The 17,037-nt window shown below is 52.6% G+C and overlaps 1 long non-coding RNA gene across 1 annotated transcript in view; it reads right to left on the bottom strand.

Annotated features, from left to right (window-relative positions):
• Window positions 1–1,357, bottom strand: part of LOC107306478 — a 2,376-nt gene extending 1,019 nt beyond the window's left edge. The window contains exon 1 of the long non-coding RNA XR_001552129.1: window positions 1,272–1,357. This is a non-coding gene — a long non-coding RNA (uncharacterized LOC107306478). The remainder of the gene's footprint in view (window positions 1–1,271) is intronic.
• Window positions 1,358–17,037: the final 15,680 nt, after the last annotated feature.

Consider the following 17,037-nt stretch of genomic DNA (forward strand, 5'->3'; position numbering starts at 1 on the left):
AGGAAAAGGGTGGAAAAAGAAGAAAAGGAAGGAGAAGAGGGAGATGAAGGGGGGAAGGAAAAAAAAAAAAAAACAACTAATAGAATATGCAAGGAAGGAGAGAGAGAGGGGGAGAGAGAGAGAGAGGGAGAGAGAGAGAGACCCAAAAAATGAATGCGTTTAAACGGGAAGCCGAGCAGAGCAATGTTTCCGAAAGGGGGATCTGCGCGAATGTCTGTATATAGTGAACTTTGACACTACTATTGAAACTGACACGTTTCTATGGAGATCGCTGCCTTATATGGAGCTCATGTCAAGGAGCCAAGAGAAGGGCTGCTGGCAACTGATAATCAAAGGCGACTGACTGGTCAGAGCCCTGAATTGGGGGGAGAGAACATGGGAGGCTGGCGGGGTTAGCCAAGCCTCCCGCGCTCCATTGGTTACCCCCCCAGCGCTTTTTTTTTTTTTTTTTTTTTTAATTCTCTGCTACCTACTGACTGGGATGGGGAAGGGAGGGGAGGAGAGAGCGGGGAAAGAGGGAGGGAGGCAGGCAGGCAGGCAGGCAGGCAAGCAAGCAAGCAGGCAGGCAGGCAGGCAGAGAGCGAGGGGATTCTTCTGACAAGCGCAATTTACATTGAGATCGCCCTGCGCTGCTATTTACTTTGAGACCTGATTAGTATGGGTCGGCTGCGGTCCCCCCGCCGCTCTCTCGCACAGCCCCGCACACACATCAAAAGCGGAGGGTGCGCTGCGATAGGCGGAGAGGGGCAGTTAAAAGGGGACGGTTTGGGCACCCCGTGAAAAGTTTACACCACAATTCCTCCCCTCCCCCCCACCCACCCCCCCTTTTTTTTTTGTTTCCCACGTTTTTAAATAGGATTTTTTTCTCTTTGCTTCAAACAAAAAACAAACAAACAAAAAACAGAACAAACAAACAAACAAAAAAAAAAACAACCACGCGAGGGGCTGCAGAGGGGCAGGGGGGGAACGCACCGCACTGCACCGCACCCTGCGCACATCGCACCCCGTGCACCCCGCTCCGAGGCCGTTTCCGCTCCGCGCCCCCACCCGGACCGATACCCCCGGAGGGGGGGGATGGGAAACCCGCGCTTCTCACCCCCCAAGAGCAGCGTTTGGTGGGAGCGGGTGGGGGGGAGGGGGAAGGGGGAAGAGGCCACAACGACCCTATCGCCCCGTCCGCGTGCAAACCCACTTCTGGACCCCCACCCCACTCCACAACGCGGTCCCCCCGCGTCCCCACCCCGAGTAACTTCCACTCGCACAGAGCAAACCTCGGCGGCGGTCGCGACTCCCTGAACGGCGGGGGGCGGCGGCGGCGGGGCGGGGGCCGGGGGCAGCCACGCTCCGCGCCCCGCGGCGCCCGGCGCGGCTCGGCTCGGCCCGGCCCGGCGCGGCCCCGGCGGCCCCGGCGGTGGCGCGGAGCCGAGCGGGAATCGCTGGCGCCGGCTGCCATCTAGCGGACAGCCGTCCGCCGGCCCCCGCCCCGCCGGGCCCCGCTCCCTGAGAGGCATTCCGCGCTGCTCATCAGTACCCCGCAATCCACGCTGTTTTTCTTTCTTTCCTTTATTTTTTATTTTTCCCCAAAAAATATTTTTAATATATATTTTTTTAATATTTATTTTAAAAAGTATTTTAAAAACAAGGGAAAATAATAAACAGAGTTGTGCAGGGAGGAGAAATCACTTCTTTGTGACGGAGTGCATCCTTTCCCTCTCCTACCTTCTCTCTTTCGGGAGAGGTCTGGGATTTCCTTCGGATCGAAAGATTGTGGCTGATACAAAGAAACAAACAGTGAGGAAAAAAAAGGTATATGTATGTATATATATACACACACACACGTATATAAAAATAAAGGAAAAAGAGAAAAGCCTGCTCCCTTCTCAGCTTCCATAAAAGTTTATCCTCATATTGGAAGCAACTGTGAACCCTACAATGGGAAAGGGGATGAAATACATCAGACGGAAGTTTTATTGTTATTATTTTAGCAAAGAGATGTCGCTTTCATTGAGAAAAAACCCTCAAACTCTTCACTTTGATGTATGGCGGTCACATTTGTTTTATTTTTTCCCCTGTCACACTGAGGTCTGAGCCGATAGCCGGCTGCGGGGGAGAATCCATCATCATTTCTGGGATCAGAATAAACGCCCGATTTTGTCCCGAAATAATGAAGAGATTTTCAATGAGTCCCTCGGCCAAGCCGTCCCCATTGTATATCGCATTGATAAAAAGGATGTTATTGACTATGCAACAGTGGGCTCCTTTCCTCTCTCTCCCTCTTTCTAAATAAACTCTCGGTCCTGTCTCCTGGTCATTGAAAAGGTGAAACGAATAAGATTAAATCAGACAAAAAAAGCACGCTCGGTATGTATATCATCCAGATTTTACTCCCCAGACTGTGAAGAGACAAGGAGTAAAGGAGGCAGAGCAAGGCACAGAGAGAGAGGGAGAGAGAGAGAGAGAGACAGAGACTCAGACACAGACACAGAGGGAGAGAGCCTAAGCGGAGCCGGACGGACCAAGCATCGCAGCCCGGTTCCTCGGGACCCGCTCCTCGCGGCCGCGGCCCAGCTCCCCGCCGGCCGACCCCAGGCAAGTGCCGCTTCTTTCCTCGGGTGTGGGGCGGGGGGAGAGGGCAGCGGGGCCGCATTACCGCAGCACCTCGCGGGCAGCGCGGCCCCCCCGCCCCGCGCGGCCCCCCCGGGCTGGGTGCTGGTGTCCCGCTGCTCGGGAGCGGCGCGGTGCCGCGGTTTGCCCTCAGATGTACACCCTCCACCCCCCCTCCCCCCGACGCAGTGCCGTGGGTACTTCCATCCCCCCCACCCCTTTCCCTCAGCGCGTGGGTGGACCCACGCGGGTCTAGAGGGCACAGCCACGGGTCGCACGCGAGCTCCGGCCACATGTGAGGAGCAAGCACATCTCGCAGAAGTCTGGGGAAGGGCGAGAGGAGCGGTTGCGCTGTCTTTCACCTGCTCCGTTTGTTATTTGATCACCTAATGAAAAGATCGATGGCAGCCTGTTTATCCGGGCGATAGTGTCAACAGATTACGGGGGCGGCAATCAGATGCCTCTGTACCCGGCGGGGAGGGAGCACGGACCCACAGTAGTCGCGCTACTGCGGGATGGGCTGCGCGGCGCTGGGGAGGCACCGGCTCCCCTCAGCCGGCAGCGAGCAGGGGCCCATCTCCGTGCGCTGCTTCGCGCTCGGGGGAGGCGGCTTGGGACACTCGGAGGGCCGCGAGGTTGGCGGAGAACAGAGGATGCGGGGCTGCTGCAGGGCTGAAGCCAGCGGGGACTGTCAGTGGGGCAGCCAGGTGCGAGCGGAGCTGGGCAGGCGGGAGGCATTCCTTGCCCCCTACAAACTGCGGGGCACTGGAAACGGTCACAGCTCACAGTTAGCTGAGAAATGGGCTGTAATTGCTTTTTAACCTCTGTGAACCTGGAGTGGGAAGAGGTTCTAGGGATGGGGACCTGCTCAGACCAGATTTCCCCTTGGCCACTCCAAGTTCCTCCAATCCCGGGTTGCAGAGACCTGGGAGGACATAGGGTTACTTGAGTGTTTCTTTTAGCCTCCTTTATTTATTTATTTATTTTAACCTCCTTTCTGTGTGTCGTTCCCCCGGTGTAACCCAACCTGGGACCGTGCCACCCCTCTTCTTTGCAGCTCTTTTGTCCCTTCGGCAAAAAGTTCGCTCTGCAAATGAGTGGTGACAACTTATGAGCACTGTTTCTGGTGATGGAAGGTGGGCGGGGGTGGGGAGCATCATGCAAAGTCGACTGCAGGTATGGTGATGCTGGCATGGTGGAAGACTGTGTGAGAGCCAGAAGCAGGTGCTATGTTTTCTCCAAAAAATGTTAATCACCAGCCACACCTGTCCAGCTCCACAGAGCAGTGTGTGTGTAAGGATATACACGTAAACTCAGCATATGTATCTATGTGTACTCATATACTCAAACAGCATGGAGAAAACAGAGGACAATAACTATGCAAGCTTCTGTCACAGGGCCCAGAGCATCTTGAAAAGTCTCCCTTGCTCTCCAGCTTTCAGCCTTAGAGCATCCCACCCTCTGGCTGGTGAGCACACCCAGGCTGCAAAGTTGCGGAGTAGCTTTTGGGGTTCCACCTGTCCCAGCCACAGCTGGACTCTGGGGAACACCTGCAGATGGAGCAGGAGCAAGGCTCAGCACGGTTGCCCTCCAACACGAGGGCTGTGCTGTGCCAGGCCTGCCTCAGTGTCTGGAAGAGCCCATAGCCCATCCAGGCCTCATTTCTCACAATAGGGCCCTTTTCTTCCAGGTCTTTTTCTTCCTTTCCCTATTATTTAATTTTGTTTTTCTCCCCATCCCTCATTCTCTCTCTGCAGTCAGCCCTGAAGTGTAGTTGAGCTCTGCAAGCAGTGCAGGGGGAGATGCTTGGGCTGGGGATTTTGTTTCAAAGGGGGAAAGGATCACTACCCACTTTGCAGAAGGTGTCTGCTGTATGTAGGGGGAAGAGGGGGACAGGGGGAGGGGGAAAGGATGGACGGGGGGTGAGGGGGAGAGGAGGAGGTGCAGTAACTGGGGGCAGCACTTGATGCTCGATTCCATCCCAGAACCACCACTGGATGCTCAGTATCACTATCCCCAGCCCCCAGCCGTGCCACGCCGCTGGGTGGGTACCCCCCATGGGCACCCTCTGCACCCTTCCAGGTGTCTTCACTGCCACTACTGCTACCTGCCCAGGTCACCTCAGCCAGACCAAGATCCTTGGAAGGCCTTTAGTGTAGCACGGCCTTCCTCTGCCCCCGCCCCCTCCAGGAGCCCCGCAGTGCCTTCTCCTGCCTCATTTATTGGCCTTTAACTGAACCCCTCTTGGCAGTGGGCTCCCCACGCTCCTTTCAAACGCGACCTTTCCGCGGTCGCGGCCAACAGCACGCCGCTCTCCTCTGACCTCCGAAATGTGTGTGGGGGGGCTCTGACCCGCCTGCACACCCCGGGCGCCCCTATGCCCTCCGCTGGAGCTGAACCCCGGAGAAGGCCGCCCTCCCCTCCCCCCCGCCCCCTCGCCCGCAGTCGTCTCCCTCCCTGCGCTCCTGTGAATTATTTTAGATGGGATTGGCAAAAAGCGGCGTGACAGAGGCCCCCCCCCGCCGCCACCCCCTCGGGAAGGCAATCTGCCGTCCCTGCCGCCTCCCCGGCGGCGGGGCCGCGCCTAGCCGGGGTTTGTCATTTGTTAGCGCTGAGAAGGAGCGGGCTGCGGTGCCAACCCGAAAGCAGGGCGCTGAATCACAACTTTGCTCTCGCCATCCATCCATCCTTCCATCCATCCACACAGAAACGCTTGAGCATCCCAAAGTCTGCCTCTTCTTTTACTTTTGTCTTTCTTTTTCTTTTTCTTTTTCTTTTTCTTTTTCTTTTTCTTTTTCTTTTTCTTTTTCTTTTTCTTTTTCTTTTTCTTTTTCTTTTTCTTTTTCNTTCTTTTTCTTTTTCTTTTTCTTTTTCTTTTTCTTTTTCTTTTTCTTTTTCTTTTTCTTTTTCTTTTTCTTTTTCTTTTTCTTTTTCTTTTTTCCTTTCTCTTTTTCTGTCTCTCTCTCTCTTTCTTTCTTTCTTTCTTTCTTTCTTTCTTTCTTTCTTTCTTTCTTTCTTTCTTTCTTTCTTTCTTTCTCTTTCTTAAAAAAAAAAAAAGGGAAAAGAAAGAAAAAGAAAGAAAAGTATAAAGAAACAAAAAAGTCTGTTGCTGGAAGTAAGAAAGACGTCTTCACTGGGTGGGGAGAGAACACCCCGAGTGAAGGCCATTGTAAAAACACGAAAGGGAGATGGCAATCCCCACTCAGGATCCAGGACAGAAACTGATGACCTCTTGATGCAAATCAAACCTTCCTATATAAGGCAAATCTGAGAATCATTCTCAGCACACGGATGAATCCAGGACCAAATATTTACTTTCGGCACAAATAAAGCTGCGGTGAGCCGAGAGCCTAAGCCAAAAGAAACAAAAGTGTACCAAAGCCATTAGCGCGAGGATCTGCGTGGAGACCGTTCTCCACCCTCGGCTCTGTCGGGTGAATTTGACTTTATTGCTTTCTCCGAACCAGTTGAGGGCTTCTAAGGGAGAGCTGTGATTTGGAAACGGGTTTGGAAGTTGCGAAATCGGCCTGATCGAGCAAGCGATTGCTGCGCTGCGCTACCAGTCTCTGACAGTCACCTGTCAGAAAGCCCCTCTCCTCCACGGAGGAGATCAGTCCTTCAGACTTAGGTCTGAGACAGACTTTTGCCTTTAACGCATTTGGGTGCTGGCAATCACTTTCTGCCCTGCATCTGAGATAAAATGATGCTTAAGTGTTTTGCAGGGGAAGAGGCAGCAGTGAGGCTCTGGAAGCAGTGAGGCTCTGGTAGCAGAAGAGTAAGAGTATTTACCCCATCAGAAGTTGATCTGAACAATAAACCTTCGCATTTTCATTTAATCTGTCAGCTCTGAGATATGTTTATTACAGCGAATTCTGTCCGAGCGGGGTGGACCGGGATACGCTTTGGGTAAAGTTTAGGGTAAAGAGAACAAACGCCACAGACAGCCCCGGCCCCTCACAAAAGCCGCAGATGACAGCGATGTATTTTACCATCCGAAGGCTTTTCTTATTCACACGTTTCTCGGGGTGAAGCCCGGGCGCATCCAGCGGTGTCGTTAATAAGGGATACAAAATTGGCTGATCTACCAAACGGGGCCGGAGTTATATGTTTTATTGTTAACCCCTTGCACTGAATCTTCTGAAGCTGAAAGGGAAAAGGAAAGGGCTTTTGTCCGAGCTGATCCTTGGCTATTCTGGGGCTCAGGTTGGTGTGAAAGGGACGAGGAGGTCACTTGAAATCTCCTTTTATCTACTCCTATTTTCTCTCTGGATCAGCAACTTTGAATAGACACCATCTAATCGCTCGTAATGGAAAAAGAAAAAAAAAAAAGAAAAAAAAGAAAAAAAAGAAGAAGAAGAAGGGTTGGGGGGGCGAGGGGGGGGGGAGCTCAGGGAGTAACGAAAAGGCTTTCGCAGCGGGGCCGCCCGCCTGGTGGTGCGGGATCCGCACTGAACCGGCCCCTCGCTGCCCGCCACCCCCGCGCATCGCTCCCCGCAAGGCCGGGGGCAGCCCGGCTCCTCCTGCCTCTCACCCGTAGGCTTTTTTTTTTTTTTTTTAATAAATTGTTTTTACTCCGACGGCAGTGCTTATGAACGGTGCCGGGGATCTGGCTGCTGGAGGAATGGGGCTGTTTATTCTGGGGGCCGTCCTGGCTGCGCGGAGCTGCTCTGAGCTCTCAGAGCCCGGCAGTGCACTATGCGGCTGTCGAGGACCGTGGGCACTGGTCACCGTGCCAGGGCCGGCGACTGTTCTCTGAAAGCACAGGGAGAAGGAAAATAAAACTAAACAGGGAGCAGACGGCTCTGGGGCCGCGAGCAGATAGAGGAAGCTTTGTTGCAGAGGCTCGGGGCACTATCTCTTCCCTGCTTGCCTCTCAGAAATTGACGTTTCTCTCTCAGACCGGGATGCTTTCCCTGTAAATTCTTCCAAGTGACCTCTTTGTTGCTAAGGCTACACGTCCCCATCCCAGCACACAAATCTTCCCCGCTCCAGGACCGGCTAGAGCTCCGAACAGAAGTACTGACTTTAGAAACACACTTCAAACTCCTGGGAGTTCTTCCGCTAAATACCTGCTGCACTCAGCGCTGCAAAACGAAGGCTGAGCGGTCCTCCCCCACTTCCCCCCCGAGACAGTTTTGCTGGGATTTCTGCTGAATAGATGTCTAGGAGAAACCCCGTCCAGTAAAGATTAAATTAAGTAGAAGAAATCCAGCCGGTGTATATTTTGAAGCTCCGGTGGGGCGTCAAACCGATGTTTAACACATTTTTTCCACTCACTGTGCACTCACTGAGCCCGATCTGCCTCTTAGTTTCCCCCCTTCAATCCCCCCCCTACCTCCATACGGGGACACGGGGCACAGAATCTTTCGGGGCTGGCAGTAAAGATCTCCCTAGCCCCAGACCTCTCCCCGTCCTCGGGGCCACCGGAGGGGCTGCCACCCCGACGCCATGGGGAGGGGCAGAGGAGCACCGTTCGTAGGGTTTAGGGGCTCCTTCAGAGGGAGGACATAGGGAGATAGAGCGGTTATACTCAGTGAGACGGAAGAATAGCGATCATTTCTCAGCATCAGAGCTTTCCTCTCTTCCTCCCCTCCGCCCCTCTCGCCCTTGAGGATGCGGTGGCCGAGGGGATGCGGGTCTGTACCCGCGGTGCAGAGCAGCGTGCGAGCGCCGATCCCCGCAGCACCGCCGAGCGCGGGCCAGGAGAACCGCCGAGGTGGAAAAGTTGAGAGTGCCTTACTTGGTGAACGTTTGTAAATGCAAATAGAAATGGATAAATAAACCTCAGACCAGGTAGTTGGGGTGTAATAGTTTAGCAGGACTAATTGCAGACAATGGAGCTGAAATGACTTTTCCAATTAGCTGCTGGTTGGAGTTTAGTTGGAGGAACTGTCAGCTCTTGCGATGGGTAATTGCTTTATTGCTCACAAAACTATCATCTATTTAGAACATATGTGCTAATTACTCTGGATGGGCGTCGGAAAAAGAGACCATAAATCTATTAGCACTTTAAAAAGTCTCGGATGCTCGCGAGGGACCGAACTCCTTCTTCGGTGTGCGAAGGGCGAGATTCGGTCCTCGCACTTCCGGAAAATGAAAATAAAACTAAAAACTGCTCGACCCACGTGTTTGCTAAGGTGTGTTTGCGACCTCGGAGGGGAGGAATAGTGGTCATCTCAAAGTGCGAAAAGCCTCTTCCTATAGACAGAACTAGTGCAATAAATCACTGCCATAAAAGCGATTTTCCTCTTTAGAATTGAACTGCTATTTTTCTTTCTTTTCTTTTTTTTTTTTTCCTGTCTTCCTTCCTTTCTTTTTTTTTTCTTTTCTTTTCTTTTTTTTTTTTTTTCTTTCCCAAAAAGATTAGTTTAGAAAATCTTTTAATTGGATTACTGTGGAAAATTAATCTGCTTTAGGCTCGCTAAGTTTGTATACCAAATATTTGGAATTAATTCAGTGTCACAAAAAGCATCCGGGACGGGCTTTGTTCGAGGTAGCTGAGGAAAGGAACAGGTAGGGAAGGTGGCACTTTACCGTACGCATTCGTGAGCACTCAGAGCTCTCTGCGCTCAATCACCGCTGTGTATGTCGCATTATAGCTCACAGGATTGCCATTGTGAGGAGATAAACAGAATTGTTCTTTGGACTACGTTTCGCATCAGGACTCCGGAGCGGGTTGTAAAGACTGGAGAGTGGGGGTAAAGGATAGAAGTTTTTCCTGCCCAAGTACGAACCTGAGCCGGGGCTGCTTCCGTCTCTACATCGCCCCTGAGAGCCGTGCGAGGCTCTGCCACTCACAGGCACCCTCCAAAACCTCCGCTGAAGATTTTGGCCGCCAGCAGCCGCCCCCGGGGTGGGTGGCTGGTGGGGTAAAGGCGCAATCACCTGGCGGGGAGCGGTGTGGGCTCTTTACGTACTGCCCTCAATCCCCCCTCCCCCGGCCTCTCATAAGCAGAAAGATGCCATCTCGCTGCTAAAAGAGCAATAAAGCCGGGTTAATTTATTTATTTTTACTTGTTTATTTTTCCCTGAAGTAAAGGAACTCGCAACTTGTTCTCGGTGATTTATACACAGGGAGAGTAACCGGCGGCGAGGAGGGCGGTGGGGGCGGACCTCCAGTGCGGGGAGCGGTGGGGGCAGCATCGGAGGGGTAGGGGCCGGGGCAGGGGCAGGGGCAGGGGTGTGAACTCGAGCTGTGCAGGTGAGCAGGCTGAGCGACTCAGGCTGGGCAAGGAGGAAGGTGATGGTGAATTTTGACCTCTGGAGTAGTAGAGGAGCAATGCATCTCCTCAAACCCAAATCGCAGCGGCTCTTGGAGGCGCCCCTGATTAGTCTGCCATTTCCGAGTCAGCATTAAATTTTTAATGCCGACCGTAACCGAGCTGCGAGAGGTGCGTCCTGTTCGACGTGTGGAACACACTTACACCGTGAAGACACGGCGACAAAACACCCAGAGTTGTGTCCGTGTGCAGACGGGGTGCACCCCTGAGCGCGGGCAGCGAGGCGAGGTCCACGCGTGTGTCCCGCCGACGCCGGCCCTGCTCATTGCGGGGAGCTCCCGCAGCGGCAGCGATGCGGTCGTGACTCAGCTCGGGCCCCGCTCACCTCTCACCACCCGCTCGGTTTTCTCACGGCTGCGCACAGGTAGAAGTTTCGCAGCTCCGCGCTGCAGCTAAACAGATTAATACGCGTTGACAGACTCTTTATCCCCCTTCGCACAGTGTTAAACGCATCTTAAAGTCCCTGCTGAGACGAGCCGGGAACTCTCCCTGTCTGTCTCCCTGTCTATCTGTGTATGCTTCGGATGTGCCCTGTGGAAACTGTTTACAGTTTGGAAGACTCCAACCTTGATTTTCCAGCTTTGAGCTCCCTCTGGAAGCGGAAAGAGCAATTACTCCACATTACTGTACATATTTTATTGCCGTGATAGATCGCAGGTGTTTCAGCTGCCGCTATTGTCTGCCTCCCTCCCGCAGCCCTCCCGCAGACAGAGTGAAGCAGCTGCACCGAGGGCGGCTGCACGGTACCCGTAGAGGCATCCCAAACCGAATCGAGCCCATCCGAGCAGAACCGACCCGAATAGAACCGGGCCAGGCAGGTCCGGGTCGGAGGGGTCGCACCGCCGTGCATCGCCGGCGAGGTCCCGCCCGGGGCATCCTTCTATGCGGGACCGGAGCATCCCGGCCCCCAGCTGCCGTCAGAGCAGGGTTACCCCGTGGGGGTCCCATCAGCTCCAGTCTGACCTCCCCGGCTCGCTCCTACTGGGAGCTGCTCACATCTCTTCAGTGGAGCTGCGGGGACAACGCCATGGCCGTGGGCTGGGTGTGACTGCACAGGCACAGACACAGACACGAGTGGTACTTGGCACGTGGACCTGCGTGGGGTGAGGCCACCCCAGCCCGCTGCGTGTACCCGCCGCACACGCGAGTTTGTGTATATGCAGAGCGGAGACACTGCCTATCGCCCACGCGCGATATAGATAGCTCGGATGTGGAAACGTGATCTTCTCTCCCAGGCTGATTTGAGGAGCACCGAAAGCCTCACGCGCAGTGTAACCTACCGCGGGCGGCGGGGACCGCGCGAGCAGAGCAGCGAGGGTGGGAGGGTGGAGGGCAGCTGCTGGGCTGTGGGATGCGGTGCGGAAACGAGGAGGAGGAAAGACAAACTAGCTCCCTTCTTTCCCTCCCCCCCCCCCCCCCCCCCCCCCCCCTTCCCCCCCTCAGCCAGAGAAATAGATGAAACTGAGCAGTGCGTGCGGTTGGGAAGAACCCGAGATGGTGGCTTTGGGTTTAGACTGCGCAGTGCTCCTGTGGAAGCCAAAAGGGAATCAAATGCAGAGTTACAAAGGTACAGGATGGAGGCTGCGCGATGCTGGAGCATCCCCAAATAGCATTAAACTGTGTCATGGATCAGTGTCATGATGACGTATGACACACCACAAGGGATCATTATGAGTGACTGGCATAATAGACATGGATAGTGGACCAAAGTCTCCTTGACAATTCCTAGTCGTATGTCTTGGGGGGATAGTTTTACATTCCTGATCCGTTTATTTGGAGCCAATTCAGGGAGAAAGACACGTGAAGCACACGACCGAATCTTTCTAAGTAGGATGTAGATGGGCTTACACGGCAGAAAAGATTGCTGAAGAGGTCAGCACTGTAGGTGCAAAGCGCTTGGCAAAACACCTGCTCCACCCAATTAGGCAGAGGCTCCCTGCTTTCTCCATCCAGCTCGGGAGGGAAGCAGCTATTGCCACGCATCCTCGCGCTCCCTGCTACCAGCCGCTCCCGGCGTGCGGACAGCCCGGTGGTACCCCACCCTCATCTGCTCCCACGTGTGTGCCCTGCTGTGCAGCGCCCCGAGCCGTGCTATGCTGCTGGCGGGGAAAAAGGGAAAAGTCGCACTGCTGCAGTTTCTTGGAAGCAAACAGGCATTTTACTAAGCCATTAAACTGAGAGAAGTTCATCCTTCCATCTCCTCTCTCTACGGGTTGAGAGAGCTCGAGAGTGTACGGTTGGGGGTGCTCCTTTGTTTGAAGGCGCCCCCAGGTCCAGGTGGAAGTCTGGATTTCTTGTTCACAGGACTGTGCCTATGCCTGCAGGTGTCCCCTGACTGAAAATGGGACCCTCGTCCCACTGCAAGTGATGCATTGCTCAGAACCCACCCTGGGGAGGTCCCCCCTTCACATAGCCCCTCCAGTGACATTTATGGCCTCTAGAACAACCAGAGGTGACACTGATCCTTCCAGGAGTGGATGAATGGAGTTTGTCCCGAAAATCAGAGTCACGGGAGGGAAATCACCTTTCATCCTCACACCGCAGAACCCTCCCCAAACAAACAAACAAAAGAACCCCAACATCAAAAGCTGTGACCCCCAAGTTCTGCTGGACCAGACATTACACAAAGTTCATGAAATGTGTGAGCAGGTAACTCCAGGAACAGCAACTTTGTTAACAGAATACAACTAATTAGCAATGACTTCATTTGATTGGGAGAATGAAGAAGCCTTTCTAAATCAATCCAGATTTAGTGGCCTAAGCACAGCCAATTTATGAATATGGGGGCTGCACTGAGTCTGCCTTCCTTCAAGATGTCATCTGAGGGGTAATAGTATAGGTGAAGTCATTTAGTTACACCGTGGAAACTTTTATAGTCCCTTTCTTGGGAATTTAATTCAGTGCTTCTTCATTTTATTAGTAACAGACTGACTCCATCAGTGGCGCTTTTCGTGTTTAGAGGCATGACTGCTTGAAGCAATTAGGCTTCCCAATTAGCATACTTCTCCTGACCCCGCAGTACCACCAGGTCCTCGCATTATCCGTCTCTTCGGAGCAGGGAAAAGCCGGGATAGCACATTACTGCCTAGCGCACAGGGTGGCGAAACTAACATGTATGTGGGCTACCAAAATTACCCCAGTGCCCTCTTGGCAAGGAGTTGTAGAGGGGTGGGCGAAAGTAACACTCTCCTAACGGCACCCCAGGGTTCACGTTCCAGCAACACGGCAGTCTTTCCCCGCTCCAGCAACCTCCCGCTCCGTCCTGGGGCTGTTCCGTGCTTCCTGCGCTGATTTCCAGTGCACTGCGAAACCGCGGACCAGCCCCCAACCATTCCCTCGCGCTGCCCCAGCCTCCTCCCATTTTGGGTCTGGGGGAGATCCCGCAAGAGGGGATCCCGAGCGCTCCGGGGGTCGGGTGCCGAGCCCCGCTTCCCTCCAGAGGTCCCCGCCCGGGACCGCCGACCCCGCCCCGCCCCGTCCAGAGTCGCTGCAGTGGGGTGGTCGAGTACAGCCCCCGGCCCCCGGTGGTCGCTGCCCGCAGGGCTCGGCCCTGCTCAGCCATGGCGCTCCGAGCAGCCTCCTCATTCCCCGCCGCAAAATCCGGGCACCTGTCCGTCACGGGCTAAAGGACTCTATCTCCCTCCATCCTCTATTCCCTCCCCCCCCCCGGTCCTAATGAAAGCCCAGGGAGTGGATCCTGGGAGGCAGCGAGCAGCAGATAGAGCCATCCACCCAGTGCTTCGCAGCACCATGGAAGAAAAATCTCTATAAAACGAAATAGGCAATCAACTGAAATCTATCCTCTTTAAATAAACTGATTCCTTAGTATTTTCCCAGTGTTGCTGTAAGTTGTTGTCTGTGATGTCCCCCAGGGCTCTTTCCTCTGCTCTCTGATTTGGTGTATAAAAGCAGCTCTGAATGATGGATTACTGTGTCATTGCAGCCTGCGAAGGATTAATTTGTTTCATTGATTTCTCTTTAGGCAGATTGCCAGAATTCTCTGCTTCCCACCTTTCCCCGGGACTTCCAGCAGTAATAGACAGTAATAGCCTAAGACAAATCAGCCCATTCTTGTAAAAATAGAAACGCAAAATCCTGAAGTCTCAGGAAAGCTATAAAGTAGTTCCACCCCCTCTGCCCCCCCCACCCCTTCCTCCATTTCCCCCTCACCACCCCTTGTTGTTCTGCAAACCCATAGACTCTGAAAGTGGGTTCCACCTTCCCTCACCCCTTGGCCCTTCGCGGGGGGCTGCTCCGTTTCGGGAGCAGTTTCCACCAGCAGCAGTGGCATGTGAGCGACGGGCACTTGACAGTCGCGGGGAAATGTTTTGTTCGCGCTCAACAACGGGGATGGGAGTCGCAGGAGGGCTGAATAAACCCCACAGTTCATTCTTTTTCGAAATCCCGAGGCCGCCTATAGCTCGTCTATGATCGATCGATCCACCGTCTGGGGTACCGGGAAAGAGCGCGGTCCCGCAGTCACCCGTCTGCTGCGGGTGGGAGGCACAGGGCTCTCCCGATCGATCCGTCTGCGTGCATTTGGGATCATCTGCTGGGAACGTCGGGCCTGGGAGCGGCAGGGGGATGCAGCTGGGCTCTCTCCTAGTGCAGGTTTGGGAGGCGAGAGAAGGAAAAACTCTCGTCCGCAGCCCGCCGCCGGCGCTCAGATCTCCCCGCCGCCTGCAGACGCGGGTCAGCTGCACTCATCTATTCGTTTTCACAGCGCAGTGCTTAAAAAAAAAAAAAAAAAAAAAAAAGTATTGATTTGGTGTTCTCAAGTTAAACTTTGGATGTAATTAGTCCTGCAGCAGAAAGTAATGTTGTCATCTGCTAATGTCTTTTCAGCCCGGGCTCCTGCAGGGCTGTGCCATGCCAAAGCAGCACTTTTAGATAGCACCAAGAGCACATGTATCTGCCTTGTGACGGGACTAACTCAATGGCTACTTTCAAACTGATGGTCAATTACCATGCTGGATAGCAGAAATCCACCTCATTTCAAGCCTAAGATTTTCTGAAGTTGCAGCCCTATAGTGTTTCTTTTCTCTTTTCTTTTTTTCTTTTTCTTCCCCTCCGCCCCCAGCTCTCCAGGAGGATGTTAGCCTGCTACTTCCTATTTTAATTTACTGTAATTTCGGGTCGAATCCAAATACCAGCATTTGGGTCACAGCATGATTTCCTTGATGTAGTGCCAGATAATACTCCTTGCCCTGCCTGAGCAATGTTCTTTTATTTACTTCCATGACGTGCCTCTGTGGTGTGTGAAGTCGAACTTTTCCACTGCATTTTTAAGGGGCTGCAGTTCACATAAAGAGAATGTGTTCTTTTCTGGGAATTCCTATGCTGCTGTATTGTATAGACAAAGCCTACAATGCGAACGAGTCTGCAGTAAGACAAGGAAGAGGACGGTGTCCTGAGGAAGGCTGCAAACTTCCCTTCAGAGTTGCCTTTGGTATAGGAGAGTCACTCCATTCGGCCACAACTTGATCTGGCTCTGCTTGGCACCCACATTCCTGACAATTTCTCACTGCCACACTGCTCTGAAAGGAAAAGTACTGATGTAACTATTTGTGTTTTTCCTGCTCTAGTAGCTCAGCCTCTATAAGGCTTGGCTTCAAGTGCAGGGCTTGCCCTGCTTGGGAGCAATTGTGTTCCTGTTGCCCCTTCTTCCTTGTCTATTCTCTGAGGTCATGCAGGGGAATTCTTCTATTCCTCTGGTAGACAACAAGGAGTGTTTTACTTTTTGCAAATAATAGTGACAGTATTCTTGGCTTGGAAAGTCTTGGTTAGGAGCAGAGGCAGATATCCACCCCCATCCCTCCCGTTTGCAATAACAGGCAGAATCCATCACAGACCAAACTTAAAAAGCTTAAGTGAAGCTCACATCCTTTCATCCCTGCAGGACTGGAGAGAAAAAGAGTCTGTTAGATTAGCAAACATTAACCTCTTGCATAGTTCTGGATGTAGGATTAATGTCTACTGAAGGGACAGCTGTGTGACCCTCACACATACACTAACTATACATTAGGGTTGTCACTCTATTGATTGGTAGAAGTTTGTGTGAAGAAGTGCTCCCCACCAGGGAGCAAAACAGACTAGAGCTGGAAAAAGCCATTTGTGCTCTGTGAGGACACTCCTTAAAAATTTTTGTTTCCCGTTTATGGAATCCAAAGTGCAGATGAGCTGAACTCCACAGGCTACGCACCAAGGTTCTGCAGGATATGGACCACACACAAATCCCAGCTGTGACCCTGGGATCAGCTTGTCTTCGGGCAAAACACAGACCCATGCCAACACTGGATTCGCACACAGCAGAGCATTGCTGAGACTGCCTACAGGAGACTTTGGCTCCCCACAGGATTCTCACCGACTGCACAGCATTAGCATGTCTATTCCCACTTAGATAATTTGGAAGAGACTTGTTTGTCTCCAGTATTTTCCATCCTTGCTTCCTTATCTATGAGAAAGAAGACATGTGGGTGAATAATGTGTTTTTCAAGCTTTTTTTTCCCAGTAAAACAGGGAAACTTTATGCCATTAAAACACAGGTTGATTGTTTCCTAGGTTTTGCTGGATTAGGTACAGACACTGGGCTTAGCTCTGGTCACACCCTATTTTCATGTTAGTCTAACTGTTCTCATAGCACAGGAATTCCACAGATGTACCAGTAGGTTCAATGCATTTTTGAAAGCAGACTTATTTTAGTTAGATAAATGAAAATAAATTCTTATTGTTGAAGACTGTTTATTGAAACCTAATGGTTTCTTGGAGTTAGATCCACACAAATATTTGGATGCCAAATATTGAACTTTCCAGCCCTTGATGCTAGAAGAAACAACAGCACAGCAAATGGTGGGAGCCTGTGTGTCTCACAAAGGTCCCCAAATGGGACAATGACCAGCAGTGTGTCTCTGGAGGTTGTTCCCATGGATTCTCCAGCCAGAACAAGGTGTCTGCTGAAGGCAGATGGGTGAAAACAAAGTGTGTGCTGAGACCCAGGGATGCTGTTGTTAGGCTGAGAAAACCGCAGCTTGCAACAACCAAGTCAAGAGTTGCTTTGGCTCATTGAATGGCTGAAAAGCAGCCTTTACCTGGTGCTTGCAAGGGGAGATTGATGTTGGGATCCCCAGTACATGCACCCATGTCCAGATGGATG

Source organism: Coturnix japonica, chromosome Z, assembly GCF_001577835.2.
Source record: "Coturnix japonica isolate 7356 chromosome Z, Coturnix japonica 2.1, whole genome shotgun sequence".
Classification (NCBI taxonomy): Eukaryota; Metazoa; Chordata; class Aves; order Galliformes; family Phasianidae; genus Coturnix; species Coturnix japonica.